This window comes from Canis lupus, chromosome 36 (genome assembly GCF_003254725.2).
Source record: "Canis lupus dingo isolate Sandy chromosome 36, ASM325472v2, whole genome shotgun sequence".
Classification (NCBI taxonomy): Eukaryota; Metazoa; Chordata; class Mammalia; order Carnivora; family Canidae; genus Canis; species Canis lupus.
In genome coordinates, this window is record NC_064278.1 from 30,907,438 (window position 1) to 30,921,206 (window position 13,769).

Here is a 13,769-nt window from a genome sequence, read left to right on the forward strand (position 1 = left end):
AATTAATAAAATATAAGCTATCGTTCTTATTATTCTTACTACATTTGAGGGATGATTAAACAGAAATAAGCTGTTTGAGAAGAATCCTTTCAATTCTCTGCTTAATAATGGGCAGTGTGGGATCCTGTAGCTATTTTTAGCCATTTAAAACATACTTTCAGTGGGTAAAAGGACAAGACAAGTGAGCAATGCCTTAGTTTGGCAGGGTTCCCCTCACACTGCCTGAACTCAGAAAGAACATCCAAGTTGAGAGCTCATCTAACAGAGTGAGCTAAAGGAGACGAAGTGGAGAGAACCGATGGGAAACAGTAATGAGAGAAAGTATCTGACATTGCCTTGGAAAAAACAGACTTTCCATTTGCTTAAGAGTAATGTACATAAGCCAGATATTATTCCTTTACAATTTATGACTATGCGAGTTTCAAACATAACTACTATGAAAGATGTGATCTGATTACATAGGGAAAATGCAAAAACGACATGTGTGGAATCCCAAGTCTTTGTTTTGATGCTGCAAAGGACTTTCATGAGCACACCCCACCAAATTTCCCTAGCCATATAGTGAGTGAAGAACCTCATGTTATGAGGCCCCTGGGAGGCTCAGTGGTTTAGCACCTGCCTTCAGCCCAGGGCGTGATCCTGGGGTCCCGGGATCGAGTCCCGTGTGGGGCTCCCTGCATGGAGCCTGCTTCTCCCTCTGCCTGTGTCTCTGCCTCTCTGTGTGTCTCTCATGGATAAATAAATAAAATCTTAAAAAAAAAAAAAAAAAAGCTCATGTCATAGGTAATTAGCAATAAGTCCGGTAGGGTCACATGACATGCAGAAGTCACACAACTATAAGGACATCATGCAGGACGTATGTACTGACTTGCAGTTCATCCTCTACTTCAGAAGGTCTAAGCATTCCTACGTGCTCACAATATCTTCTTTTTTGGGAATTAAGGGTGAGTCTGTGAAGCCTTCCCTTTTCCAAGTACAGATCTATATGATGCCAGATTTTTTTCATTCACTTTAACCATTAATTTTAACCGTTATAACAAATGGCAACAGCTTGAAATCAGATGCAGATATGAGAATCTTGCTGTTTTCTATGAAGCCAGACTTTAAAGAGACTTGCAAAAATGTAAAATAATGCTACTCTTCTCATTAACTTTTTTTTGGTAAGTTATGCTAGTTTCATAAAAATACACTATTAATGTTAACAAAAAATGGATATATGATTATTATTATTATTTTAAATAAATTAATACAAATTTCTCAGTTTTTGTTTCTAATATGGTGAATATCAAAAAGTATAAACTACTAAATTTTATTTAAGGTCCTCGGTAATTAAAAAGGTACAAAGGGCTCCTGAGAGCAAACCAAGATTTTGAGAAACACTTACTTAACACCATAGTCCAAGCATGTCCATTTCTCTTCTACATTTTTATTACAGTATTTAATTTTCAAATTTGTATAGTAGCACATGCTTTTCCTCCTGCCCCTAGAAAAGAGAAAGTGAGGAAAATATTTTTTAAATAATTTCACTAATAAACACACCACCTTGATATGATCGTTAACATTTACAACATTTATTTCTCTTCAAAGATTTTTTCATTTGAGAATACATTCTTAATATGTAATCTCACTCAGTATATTGCTTTTTTCCCCAATTAACACTGAATAAGATTTTTTTTAAGTTTTTTTTATTTATTCATCAGAGACACAGAGAGAGGCAGAGACACAGGCAGAAGGAGAAGCAGGCCCTCTGCAGGGAGCCCGATGCAGGACTCGATTCCAGGACTCCGTGATCAGGCCCCGAGCCAAAGGCAGACACTCAACCCCTGAGACACCAGGGGCCCCTGAGATAAGAATCTAATGCACGCTACCTAAAATTCTGTGCACAACTCTTAATGACTGTGTAATATTCTATCCTAAGAACTCTATAACTTACTGAGCTACTCTCCTATTGTTAGTTACTCGAACTGTTCCCCATTTAAAATATTACAAATAAAGGAAAGCAGAGATAGTTCCCAGTAAGATTCTCTAAGTTTCTGGGTGGTAAATGAAGCCACATGGAGGCATATATATCCTTTGTTGTGGTTAAGGAAGGGTGTGTTTCGGCTGTTGAATTGGCTTTAAAATAATGTTTATTTAGGTTTATTTATTTAGTTAATGATATTTAAGCTGAAATTCAAATGACCAAAGTACCTAGCCATGAGAATTTTCAGGGGAAGAAAACTCCAGCAAAAGATTATACAAATGCATTCAGACTATTTTTGCTTGGTATATTTAAGGAACGGAGGTGATTGATATGGGCCGAAACTTCACATTACTGTTTTGGTCTTACGTGGTAAAAATTTTACATAGGCCCTTGTTGGTTTTTATTCTGCTACCTTAACCTTTAATAACCTTAGTAAGATAGATATTTAGATCTAGGAGCCTGCACGATCTGGGGACCACCAGTTGGTTGAACATCTGACTCTCGATTTTGGCTCAGGTCAAGATATCAGGGTCCTGAGATACAGCCCTGCACTGGGCTTCATGCTCAGCAGGGACTCTGCTTGTCCCTCTCCCTCTGTTCCTCATCCCACTGGTGCAGGCTCTCTCCGTCTCTCTCACATGAAAAAAATAAATAAATATAAAATAAAATAAAGTCCTATACACATATAAACCTGAATAACTAAATCCCCACATGTAATATGCTGATGTTTATATGTATGCTTTTCACATGTCTTATCTCTTCAGATTAGTAGACTCTGGGTAGGGGAAGAATTAAGGTTATTTTTTCTATAATCTTCTGTGAGCTAGATTCCCATAAACAAGAATTGTTGGGCAAGTCCATGATCAAAAAAGTAAGATTGTGTACTTTATTAATTCCATTCTTAATCAGCAAGGATTTACATAACCCACATATAAGAAATAATTAAAAACCTAAATGTAAAACTATTTAATGCTAGCAAAATAAAAGGAACCATGGGATAAAGCTATAAGTAACTACAGAGCAAGATTTATTAAGGTAGTATTTAATTTTTCTCTTCTCTTTAAAATCTAGAACAATCTTTGAAGTTCTATTTGTTTTGAGCTCATCAAATCACAAAGCTGTAGAATGGCCATTAAAAAAATGGAACTCTAAAAATTCAGGTAGATAAAGGTTGTTCAATTTAAAGTCTAAGTTATATAGAAATACAGCTCTCCAGTTAGACTTTTTATCCTAATATGATCAATTCTCAAAGGAAGCAACGGACTACTTGGTTTTCTTCTTTTGTTCCTTCAGATTCACTCTCCATCCTTCTTTGCACATCTCTTTGCCCCAAGAGGCTGACATTTACAGGTTGCAGCAGTAGACAACCTTGTCCTGTGGCTACTTGCTATGGTTTGGCCTTTGGAAAACCATAACTGGAAAGCAGGACGAGAATGAAGTCAGAGTACATATTCCCCTAGTCCCCTCCTGCCAGGTTGTGGTTAGAGAACAGCTGCATTCCTGGGCAGTAGCTTTTCCTACAGCAGTACCTCCCCAGATTCCAGGAACTGCTCTGTCCTTGTTCTCCTTTGGGCATAAGGATGATAAAGTCAACATTTTACTGTTTCGTATTGGTCTTATTTTGCCTTCCACACACCTTTGTAAAGAGTGATTGCATTATTCTCCTGTATCTCTTTTGAGGCTTTCATCTCTTGTTGACCAGGATCCTGATAGATACAATCCATCAAAACAGAATGCATCTAAGTGATGGATACATAAAAAATTTGGTGAGACATAGAGAAAGATAACTGAGAAAAAATGAAACTGGTAAGATCAAGGTGGATATTTGCTTTAGCAACTTGTAGATAAGGATTTCACCAATTTATAAGAATTCGTACTTAAAAGAAAACCCGTATAATAAAAATGAAAAATTACGTTTACTGGATACTCTGTGCCCAACATTTTAGTAAGGGCCATCTAGGCATTATGTCATTTAATGCAAACACCATCTTGAGATAGATTCGAAGATAAGAAGACCAAAACTTAGAATGGTTAAGTATAGTTAGACAAAGATAGTGATTGGAATTGGGTAAACTCCAGTACTTTTTCTTAAGATTTTATTTATTTATTCATGAGAGACTGAGAGAGAGGCAGAGACAGTGGGAGAAGCAGGCTTCCTGTGGGAAGCCCAACATGGGACTCGATCTCAGTACTCCGGGATCATGCCCTAAGCCAAAGACAGCCAGCCGCTCAACCGCTGAGCCACCCAGGCATCCCAACAAACTCCAACATTTTTGAATCCAGAGGTCCATAGCCTCAACTACAACACATTGTTACCAAATGGTAATTATTTAGCTATATAACTTCTATCTTTTTTCAATTTTTACTTTATATATATATAAAGTATATACTAAAGTATATAAAGTGTATACTAAAGTATATATATATATATAGTCATTTACATTAGGAGGTAGCATAGCATCTTAATCAAATGGTCTGTATTATTAATCAGATCAAACTCAAAAAGACTATGGGAAAAGGATAGGTTGGCAGAAAGGAGAATGTCACTATAAATGTCACTTTTCAGCTGTGCCAATCTCATGGATGCTGAGAACTAAGTAAAGGTGGACCTTAAAGGAGTGCTCAAAAAAATAAATCTCAAAGCTACAGAACTTTCACCTTGTTTCTTTGCTACTTTTCTTTCTTCACTTTACTTTTCTGCAAATTTCCAGTTCCATAAAGTGCCAGCATGGAAACAAAAAAGAGAAACTGAAAAATGAAAGGAGAAAAAACATGCAAGCAGAAGGCAGAGGAAGAAAAGCAAAACACAAGAAAACAGAGGCATAGTTTATATAAAGAGTTCTTCAGATTCTCAATAAAATTAGTGTATGCCATTTCCATTAACAAATCACACACAAAAGAACTATGAGCCAAAGAGTTTATATAGTAATAGAAGATGTAAAATAAGTTTATCAGTGCTCAAAAAATGGAAGATAAAAATATTTAGAACAAAAGCCATATGTGAACATAAAAGCAATACAATAAATATTACTAAAAACAGAGATAGTGAATAAGCTAGAGGTACTTACACAAAAATAAAGTGGAAACTAACCAATTATTTAAATATACAAAGGCAAAAACAGATATTGAATGACTAAAGATAAGACATTCAATGTATACATATTTGGTGCTCTTAAATTTAAAAATAGAAGAAAATGGAACAGAAAACAAATAAAGATATGAGAGAAAAAACATTTTTCATGAAAGAAAAGAACATCTTGAATAGACATATAGAAAGAATGTATGTATCATAACAAAATTGTTACTGGATGATCAACACTAGGCCCTATCTTGTTGGATTTATGGAATTTTCATGATAAATAAAAGTTACATGAATATTGAGGCAGCTGAAAGTCTGATACAAAGGAGAAAAATCAAGTTGGCTTGCAAATTTTTTGCAGTAATATTCAGCACCAGAAAAAAATGGAGTGATATCTAGAAAATACTGAGGAAACAGAAAACTGGCTCAATAATTAATCTTATAAATAAAATCTGATCAAATCAAGAGATGGTTTTAAGTACAGTAAAATGGAAGCACAAATGTGAAAAGATTATGCTACAAACTGAAAAAATTGTGACTGAAGGGAAAGAAAAAACATGTGTTAAGCTTGATGGCCTAAATAACAAAGTAATCCAAATTAAGGAGCTAGAGAAGAGGAAGGCAAAAGGAAAGTAAAATGTACTGATTTTCATATAATTCATTGTTAAAAGTCATTAGATACTGTCTCAAAATTAATTACAGAATAAAAGGACATCTAGCTTCTGAGTAGGAGGTAGAAAGCTAACCTTTGTTTCTCCTATCCTAAAAATAGGTAAAAGCAAGATAACCTTCAAAATCATAATTTTTGTTTAACCCAATAGAGGTTACAGGGCAGTTAAGCATCATGGTTTCCAGCAATATAAAAAGAAGATGAGGTTGTAAAACAAATTGGAGAAGAAAAAGAGAATGAGACAAAAATAATACTTGGGGAGATAATGGCTAGGAGTTTCTCCAAAATAATAAATATAGTAAAGATACTGATTCAAGAAGCTCAGAGAACATGAAACAGGATAAATAACAAAGAGGAAAAGCAAAACACCTAGATGTATCATATTCAAACTTCTGAAAACCAAAGAGATAAAAACAAAATATTTAAGACATCTAGACTAAAAAGACAAATACATAATATATAAATGATTGCACCAGATTTCCCAACAGAAACTGTAAGACATATGAAAAAGTAAACTATATGATAAAAGTAGCATAAAAATGGCAATGAGAGAGTGGAATTCTATTGTTATAATAAAGTTTAACACTATATGTGAAGGTTGACTTTGATTAAAAAAGTGTATATTTTGAACCCTAGAGGACTACTAACAAAGTATTAAAAATAAGTATTATTCATAAGTCCATAATGGAAATAAAATAGAGTTGTACACAATATTATCATCCAAAAACAGACTAGACATAGCTAAAGAGTGAATTCATGAAATGGAAGACAGAACCTAAGAAATATCCAGAGTGCAACATAGGAAAACAATAAAATAAGAAAGATAAAGGGGACATTAAGAGATATAGAGGTTGGAGTAATCTGATTAGAATTTCAAAAGGAGAGGGATGCCTGAGTGGTCAGTGGTTGAGCAGCTGCCTTCAGCTCAGATCATGATCCCAAGGTCCTGGGATCATCTCCCTCTGCCTATGTCTCTGAGTCTCTCTCTGTGTCCATCATGAATAAATAAATAAAATCTTAAAAAAAAAAAAAGAATTCCAAAAGAAGACAGTCAAGGAAATAGAAAAGGGGCAATATTTTAACAGATAATGGCTAATAATTTTCAAAATTAAAAATTAATGTGATCCTCAAAGTTAGAAAATGTTACAAAAAAACTCACCTAAATAGAATAAATAAAAAGGAACTCACACATAAGCACATTGTATTAAAATTACAGCACACAAAAGACAAAATATTATAAAAGCAGCATTAGAACATGAAAGGCAAAAAATAAAAAAATAAAAAACAAGAAAGGCAGGGGCGCCTGGGTGACTCAGTCAGTTAAGCATCTGCCTTCAGCTCAGGACAGGATCTCAGGGTCCTGGGATTGAGCCCCGCATCAGGCTTAGCAGGGAGCCTGCCTCTCCCCCTGCTTGTGCTCTCTGTCAAATAAATAAATAAAATCTTTAAAAAAATAGAAAAAGAAAGGCAAATAACTGAAAGGAATAATAAATAAGCTAAAAGCGGATTCTTCAACAACAAAAGGAACCAGAAGGCAGTGTAAGTTACTTTAGGAAGAAAACAAAAGTTATCTTAGAAAACAAGTCTGCGATGCAAGCAAAGAAAAACATGCATATGGGTAAATCTAAACAATCATTGACCATATAAAACAATTTTTAAAAAATCAGATGGGAGATCCCTGGGTGGCGCAGCGGTTTGGCGCCTGCCTTTGGCCCAGGGTGCGATCCTGGAGACCCGGGATCAAATCCCACGTCGGGCTCTCGGTGCATGGAGCCTGCTTCTCCCTCTGCCTGTGTCTCTGCCTCTCTCTCTCTCTCTCTCTGTGTGTGACTATCATAAATAATAAAAAAAAAAATTTAAAAAAAGGCTTAAAAAATCAGATGGGTTAATTAAAATAATGCAAAACTAAAATTGCATATAGCTGTTGTGTTTTAGAAGTAAAGCATTTTAAGTACCTGTTTTATTTGGTAATAAGTTAAAAATATTAGTTCTATATTACTAAGTTTAATGTATGTGAAAATATCTAGGACAATAATTAAAAGAATTTAAATGCATAAAATACACTGTAGCTCGGGGTGGAGGATTAAAATGTGAACAAAACCTAAAATCTATTAACCTCTTCCCTGAAAAATCAAGAAGGGGAAAAAGAGAAAGTAGGATACATCAGAAGAATAAAATGCAATGTTAAAAATTAAGTTGTAATAAATGTAAATAAACTGATCATGCGGTGAGAAGCCGCAGATCATCAGATTGGGTCGTGAGGATTTGAATTAATGGGCGAGAGGTGAGAAGAATAAGTGCAAGTGTAGAGGATGGAATGACGGACTTACTCACAAGGTGATAAGGGAACTGGGCAGACTAAGCAGAGGCTTCATATTCAGAAGCGGGAAAAATTAACTCTTCCAGGTTTAGAACTTGTGTGGTAGAAAAGAGAGCAGCTGAGCAAAGTAAAGAAGTGATGGAAGGGGCACTTATGCATGGGGTCACGTGATGGAGAGAGAGCAGAATACAAGATTCCACCGCTCACTGTGAGCAATGACTCAGTTTAAGGAAGAGTCACTAGAGGCATAATGAACTTGAGAATCATCACTAAAATCATTAGTTTTGTTGGAAGATTTGGCCAGAAAGGAGGAATAAGGGAAAGTGGATCAAAGACATAATGCTCATTTATTAACTTTTTCCAGATAATAATTTCAATCATTGGTACTTCACTACCTGTTATACTTAAAAGTATCGATGTTTAAATAAAATTATTTACTTTTTAAAGAACTTCGCTTAATAGCTCAATAAGACAAGTGAGGCACTAAGTTTTTTACGTGAACTGGAGTTTTTTAAAGTATAGCTTGGAAACGAGAAGAGATGTATCTTTCAAACATACGTACAAGTCAAGGAAATAAAATGAGGATTTATCATGACTATAATGTAATTATTGTGCCTTATTTCTTTGCACCCTCCCAAATCTAAAAGTGGCATTGCTTTCAAGTTCTAACCAAAAGAAAAAAAAACAAACATAGAATGAACTTAAGTACAATGTAGTCAAGAACCAAACACCAGGACTCTAACTTGCAATCAACACACCCATCCCATAAATACAGGAGAAAGTCTGGTGGCGTGCTAGGATTACAGGGCCCACACCAGTGTTTGCTTTGGCAGATGTGCAGTCTGTGCAAATGGGAACACAGCTGTATGCTGAGTATTTTAGTGTTTCTAAAACTGCTGAATCAGACATAAAAGAATATCCAAAGTTGCAATGTCTCAGCAAGTTCAGAGAACTGAGTGCCATTCTGAGTATTTTTTAAGTGTGTATGGGATAAATCACCTGTATTAAGCATTCTTGTCGCCAGTTTCAATATTGAGGGCCGCATCTTACTTCCATGGCTATACTTCTTGTTCCAATCTAGACATCTTACTATTTCCCACAGACGTAGCACCAGCTAACTCCAAAGGAGCTGATGACCCTTTAGCCTGAAACAGACTCAAGTGAACAAATACTTAGTTATATATATGTGAGGATTTTAATAAAAGTGAAATATCTCACATTGAAATTCTCAAGAGTAATGCTAGAGAGTTATTTAGAATAAAATTGAAGAACTTTGTCCATGCTATCCCTGTATAAGAATGAGGCATTTTCACATAAACCCTAATTCCGTATAAACATTAATTCTCCAATTTAGTGATTTATGCTATTTTATGGGGATGTTTGGGTCTTTAGCATTTCAAAAGTGAAAATAAAAAAGAAGCATCTTTTCATTTACCAAACAGGGCTTTGCCTAAAGATATTTGCTGAATGAATAATGACTAAATGGTCCCTTAGTGCCTCACTTGTCCCATTCTTGGAAATTTTGAGGACTTCTTTCTGGACTAATGAACTACAACCTAATACAATTTACCTTGTTTCTAAATTACGTGTTCATGTGCATCTGACTCAGACCTATTTGGGCTTCAGTAATGTTGAATTGACCTAGGCTTACTTTCACATTATCAAATCCATCTCATCTTTAAAGTTTAATCTCAGCACACTGGAAAATATTTCCCTACTTTATTTTCCCTTTAGATTTCTTGTCCCCATGCTATTTTTTTTTTTAAACTGAGTATTTCACAAAGATTGCAACTGGACTTCAAAGACTTCATCCTGTGGGCTGACTGAACCGATTCATGATGACTGCCTGGGACATCTTACTAGGAGGAGCCTGAGGACAGACCTCAACCTTGCACAGGAAATAATACAGTGCTGAGGTTAATTATGTCGGCTATGGACTTGGAATGGTGAGGTGAAAAGCAGTACCTACTTGCCATTTACTTTCTTTTTTTATGGAAATCAGTTTTTCTTTTTATCGAATTATGTTTGACATAAAACATGTGAACTTAAGGTGTACGTGTTGATTTTATATTTCTATATTGTAATATGATTACCTTCGTAGCAATAGCACCTCCACCACAACACATAATTGCTGTTTCTTTTTTATGGTGGGAAAAACCAAGATCTCGTCTCTTATCGTGTTTGTGTTATAATACAATATTGTCCACATGCTGCATACTGTGCATTAGATTTCCAGGCTTGATGTGACTATTAGTTGCAAATTTGAGCCTTTAAACAATATCTTTCCTATTCCGCTACATCCCAGTCCATGGTAACCATCATTTTACTCTAGATTTTTATGAGTTTGGTTCTTTAAGATTCCACATAGAAGTGATATCGTGTGGTATTTGTCTTTCACTGTCTGACTTATCTCAATCTGCGTACTATCTTCAAGGTCTGTCCCATGTTGTCACAGACTGAAGAGTTTCCTTCTATCTCATTGTTTTTTTTATTTATCTGGTTTCTTATCTGGTATTTTAATTCCAGTTTAGTGTTGTTAGTTTCAGGTGTAAAATATAGTGATCCAAAAAAAAATATATATATAGTGATCCAACAATTCCATACAACACCCCGCGCTCATCACAAGTGCCCTCCTTAACCCCCATCACCTGTTTCACCCATCCCCTGCCCACCTCTCTTCTGGTGACCCTCAGTTTAATCTGTTTCATAGCTTGTCTGTCTCTCTTTCTCCCTTTGCTCATTTGTTCTGTTTCTTAAATTCCACATATGAGTGAAGTCATATGGTATTTTCTTTTTCTGACTAAACTTACTTCACTTAGTATTACACTCTCTAGATCCACCCATGTCATTGCAAATGGCAAGATTTCATTTTTTCATTCTTTGTTATGGATGAATAGTATTTCATTGTGTATGTGTGTGTGTGTGTCTGTCTGTGTGTGTATCACATCTTCTTAATCCATTCATCTATTGACAGATACTTGGGCTTTTATCATAATTTGGCTATTGTAGACAATGCTGCTATGAACACAAGGGTGCATGTATCCCTTTGAATTAGTGTTTTTGTATTTTTGGGTAAATATCCAGTAGTGCAATTACTGGATTGTAGGGTAGTTCTAATTTTAAATTTTTGAAGAAACTCACAGGAATGTGCAGATTACTACCTTGAACATATAGCTTTTCCTATTTCCTATTTTTTAGACAAAAAAGAAAAAAGTGATGTTTTTAAGTCAAAATGTCTGAGTTCATTAAAAAAAACAATTATTTTGTGTTTAGTTTACACCAGTCATCATGCTAACTGCTTTACATGAATCATTTCATTTAACACAGACAATTTTTGAAAAAAGGAACTGCCGACATCTTTACCATCATCATCTCTAATTTAGAAATGATGAAATTGAGTTTGGGGGATGTTAAGGCATGTGCTCAGAGCCTCACCTCTGATGAATAGCAGAGAAGACATATGAAATGCAGGAAATCTGGGCAGTCCAGGTGGCTTGGTTTAGCGCCAGCCTTTGGCCCAGGGCTTGATCCTGGAGACCCAGGATTGAGTCCCTGTGAGGCTCCCTGCATGGAGTCTGCTTCTCCCTCTACCTGTGTGTGTGTGTGTGTGTGTGTGTGTGTGTGTGTGTTGAATAAACAAATAAAATCTTTTAAAAAATGCAGGAAATCTAATTCTGAATCCTATATTCTAAATCACAGTGGGAGGCTATGTCTATAAATGAGGCATATATGAACTCATATATAAATGAGTTCATCTCTAAGTCCTACTAAAATAATTGAATTGAGTATTAATATTCTCAAAAGCAGCACCACTAGTATTTGGCCTTGGGTTAGATTGCTATGACCATGCTGAACTTGTTACCTAACCCCATCTCTATGGGCCACTCTTACCTGTATGTAAAATGGAGATAACGCTCCCTAAATGGTGGAGGAATTACAAAGATTAGTAAAATAATTGCATGTAAGATATCTGACCAATAGTAGATATCAATAATAGTTGGCTGTCTACAATCACATTTTTAAATTTCTTACAATTCCAATAGGTAATTAGATCTTCAAGGTTAAAAAAGGGGGGATTCATAATTCACTACAGAAGCAAAAGTAATGAACATTTTTAAATAATTACAAATTTGTGTAACACACTAGAATCAAGATATCACATTTATAAAGAAAAATTGGTGGAGTTTTCATGTAATTATAGGGCCAGACTCAGACTACCCTGCCACATTCCTTATTTCCTAAAATTATCTGTTTAAAATAGAAAAGCAGCTACTCTTCTCCCTGCAACAAACTATTCTTAGTCTCTCTTAAGTCTACAAAAAACTTTTTAAGTGATTATAAGGTGTGTATGTCCCATTATGGCCTAGGAGTAGAGGAACTGAGTAAGGAGTAGGGAGGGAGTAAGAGGAGACATGTGGAGATAATGGGCCCCTGCCATGATGGACTAGGAATAGAGAAAGAGCTGGTTCAAGTGAGTCCAGGCTCACTGACGGATGGACTCCGTTAGAAAGGCAAGTGGTAAGAGGTATGTCTAAGCTAGGGAGGTGACTATAACCACACGAAAGATGGCAAGAGCAAGACTATCCAACCTTAAACCAAATGCTGAAAGGAGCCTCAAGGCAGTAAATTCAACAAATTGACCTGAAGTACCGATTGCAGATCAAACAAAAGCTTAGTTGTCTTCTTGTATATGTTAACTTGGAATTAAAGTAGGGTAAATGTATGACTTTTCAAACTTGAGCAAGAGGACCGTAGACTAGAGTTGTGAAGTTTATTGAATGTGATATTTTCAAAAATTAGCTATATTTTAATTAGATCCTCTAATCTCTATTGTTAACTTTAAGTATGCAAAATATTTTTGCATCATTGAGACATATCTTGAAAATTAGGCCAATAGTAATTCGGGGAGAAAAAAATTAACACGCGTTTCAGTATCCATTCTATTAAGCCTAAGCCAGAAAGAATTTACTCTATGCTATGATCTGAATGTTTGTATTCCCCCAAAATTCATATGTTGAAATCCTAATTCCTTTTAAAAAGGTGATGAAAAAAATAAAAAATAAAATAAAAAGGTGATGATATCAATAGTTGGGCCCTTTGAAAGATGTTTTATTTTTTTTTTTTGAAAGATGTTTTAATCATGAGGGTAGAACCATCATGAATTAGTGCCTTATAGAAGAGCCTCCAGAGGGTCCTTAGCCTCTTCATCATGCGAGGCCACCGTGAGAAGTATGCAGCCCAGAAGAGGGCCTCCCCCAGGACCTCCATGCTAGCACCCTGGCCTTGGACTTCCAGCCTCCAAAAGTATGAGAAATAAGTGTTTGTGTGTATAACCACCTAGTCTGTGGTTCTTGTTATAGTATCTCAAACAGACTAAGACACTCTTATTTTACAGTTTCAGTTAATTGCTCTAATGATCATCAGCCATACAACTCCTTTATCCAGCATCTAGTGGGTGCCAGTTTCTGGGCTCAGTGCTAAGGTTACAAAGATTAGCAAACTGCCCACAAGAAGTGCACATTCTAGTGGTTTAGAAAGGCTGATAAATAACTATAATAGAAGGAAATAAGTGCTCTGGGTACATGCTTTTTCTGGCCAGATTTCTTGAACAAATTCTCTACTTTATCTGTCTTCCCTCAACTCTATGCAGCAGGGCCATCTTTCCACTGATGACTAAGTCCCATGCAAAAGCCCGCGTGCAAACCCTGACAGCATTTAACATTGCTGCTACTCCATC

General features: G+C 35.7%; 1 long non-coding RNA gene across 1 annotated transcript; it reads right to left on the reverse strand.

Moving 5' to 3' along the window:
* Positions 1 to 1,326: 1,326 nt before the first annotated feature.
* On the reverse strand, positions 1,327 to 9,187 carry LOC125754456 (uncharacterized). The gene is made up of 3 exons (XR_007408765.1): positions 9,032 to 9,187; positions 3,600 to 3,702; positions 1,327 to 1,483 (listed from the first exon to the last, which is right to left on the reverse strand). It is a non-coding gene; the product is annotated as an uncharacterized LOC125754456 (long non-coding RNA).
* Positions 9,188 to 13,769: the final 4,582 nt, after the last annotated feature.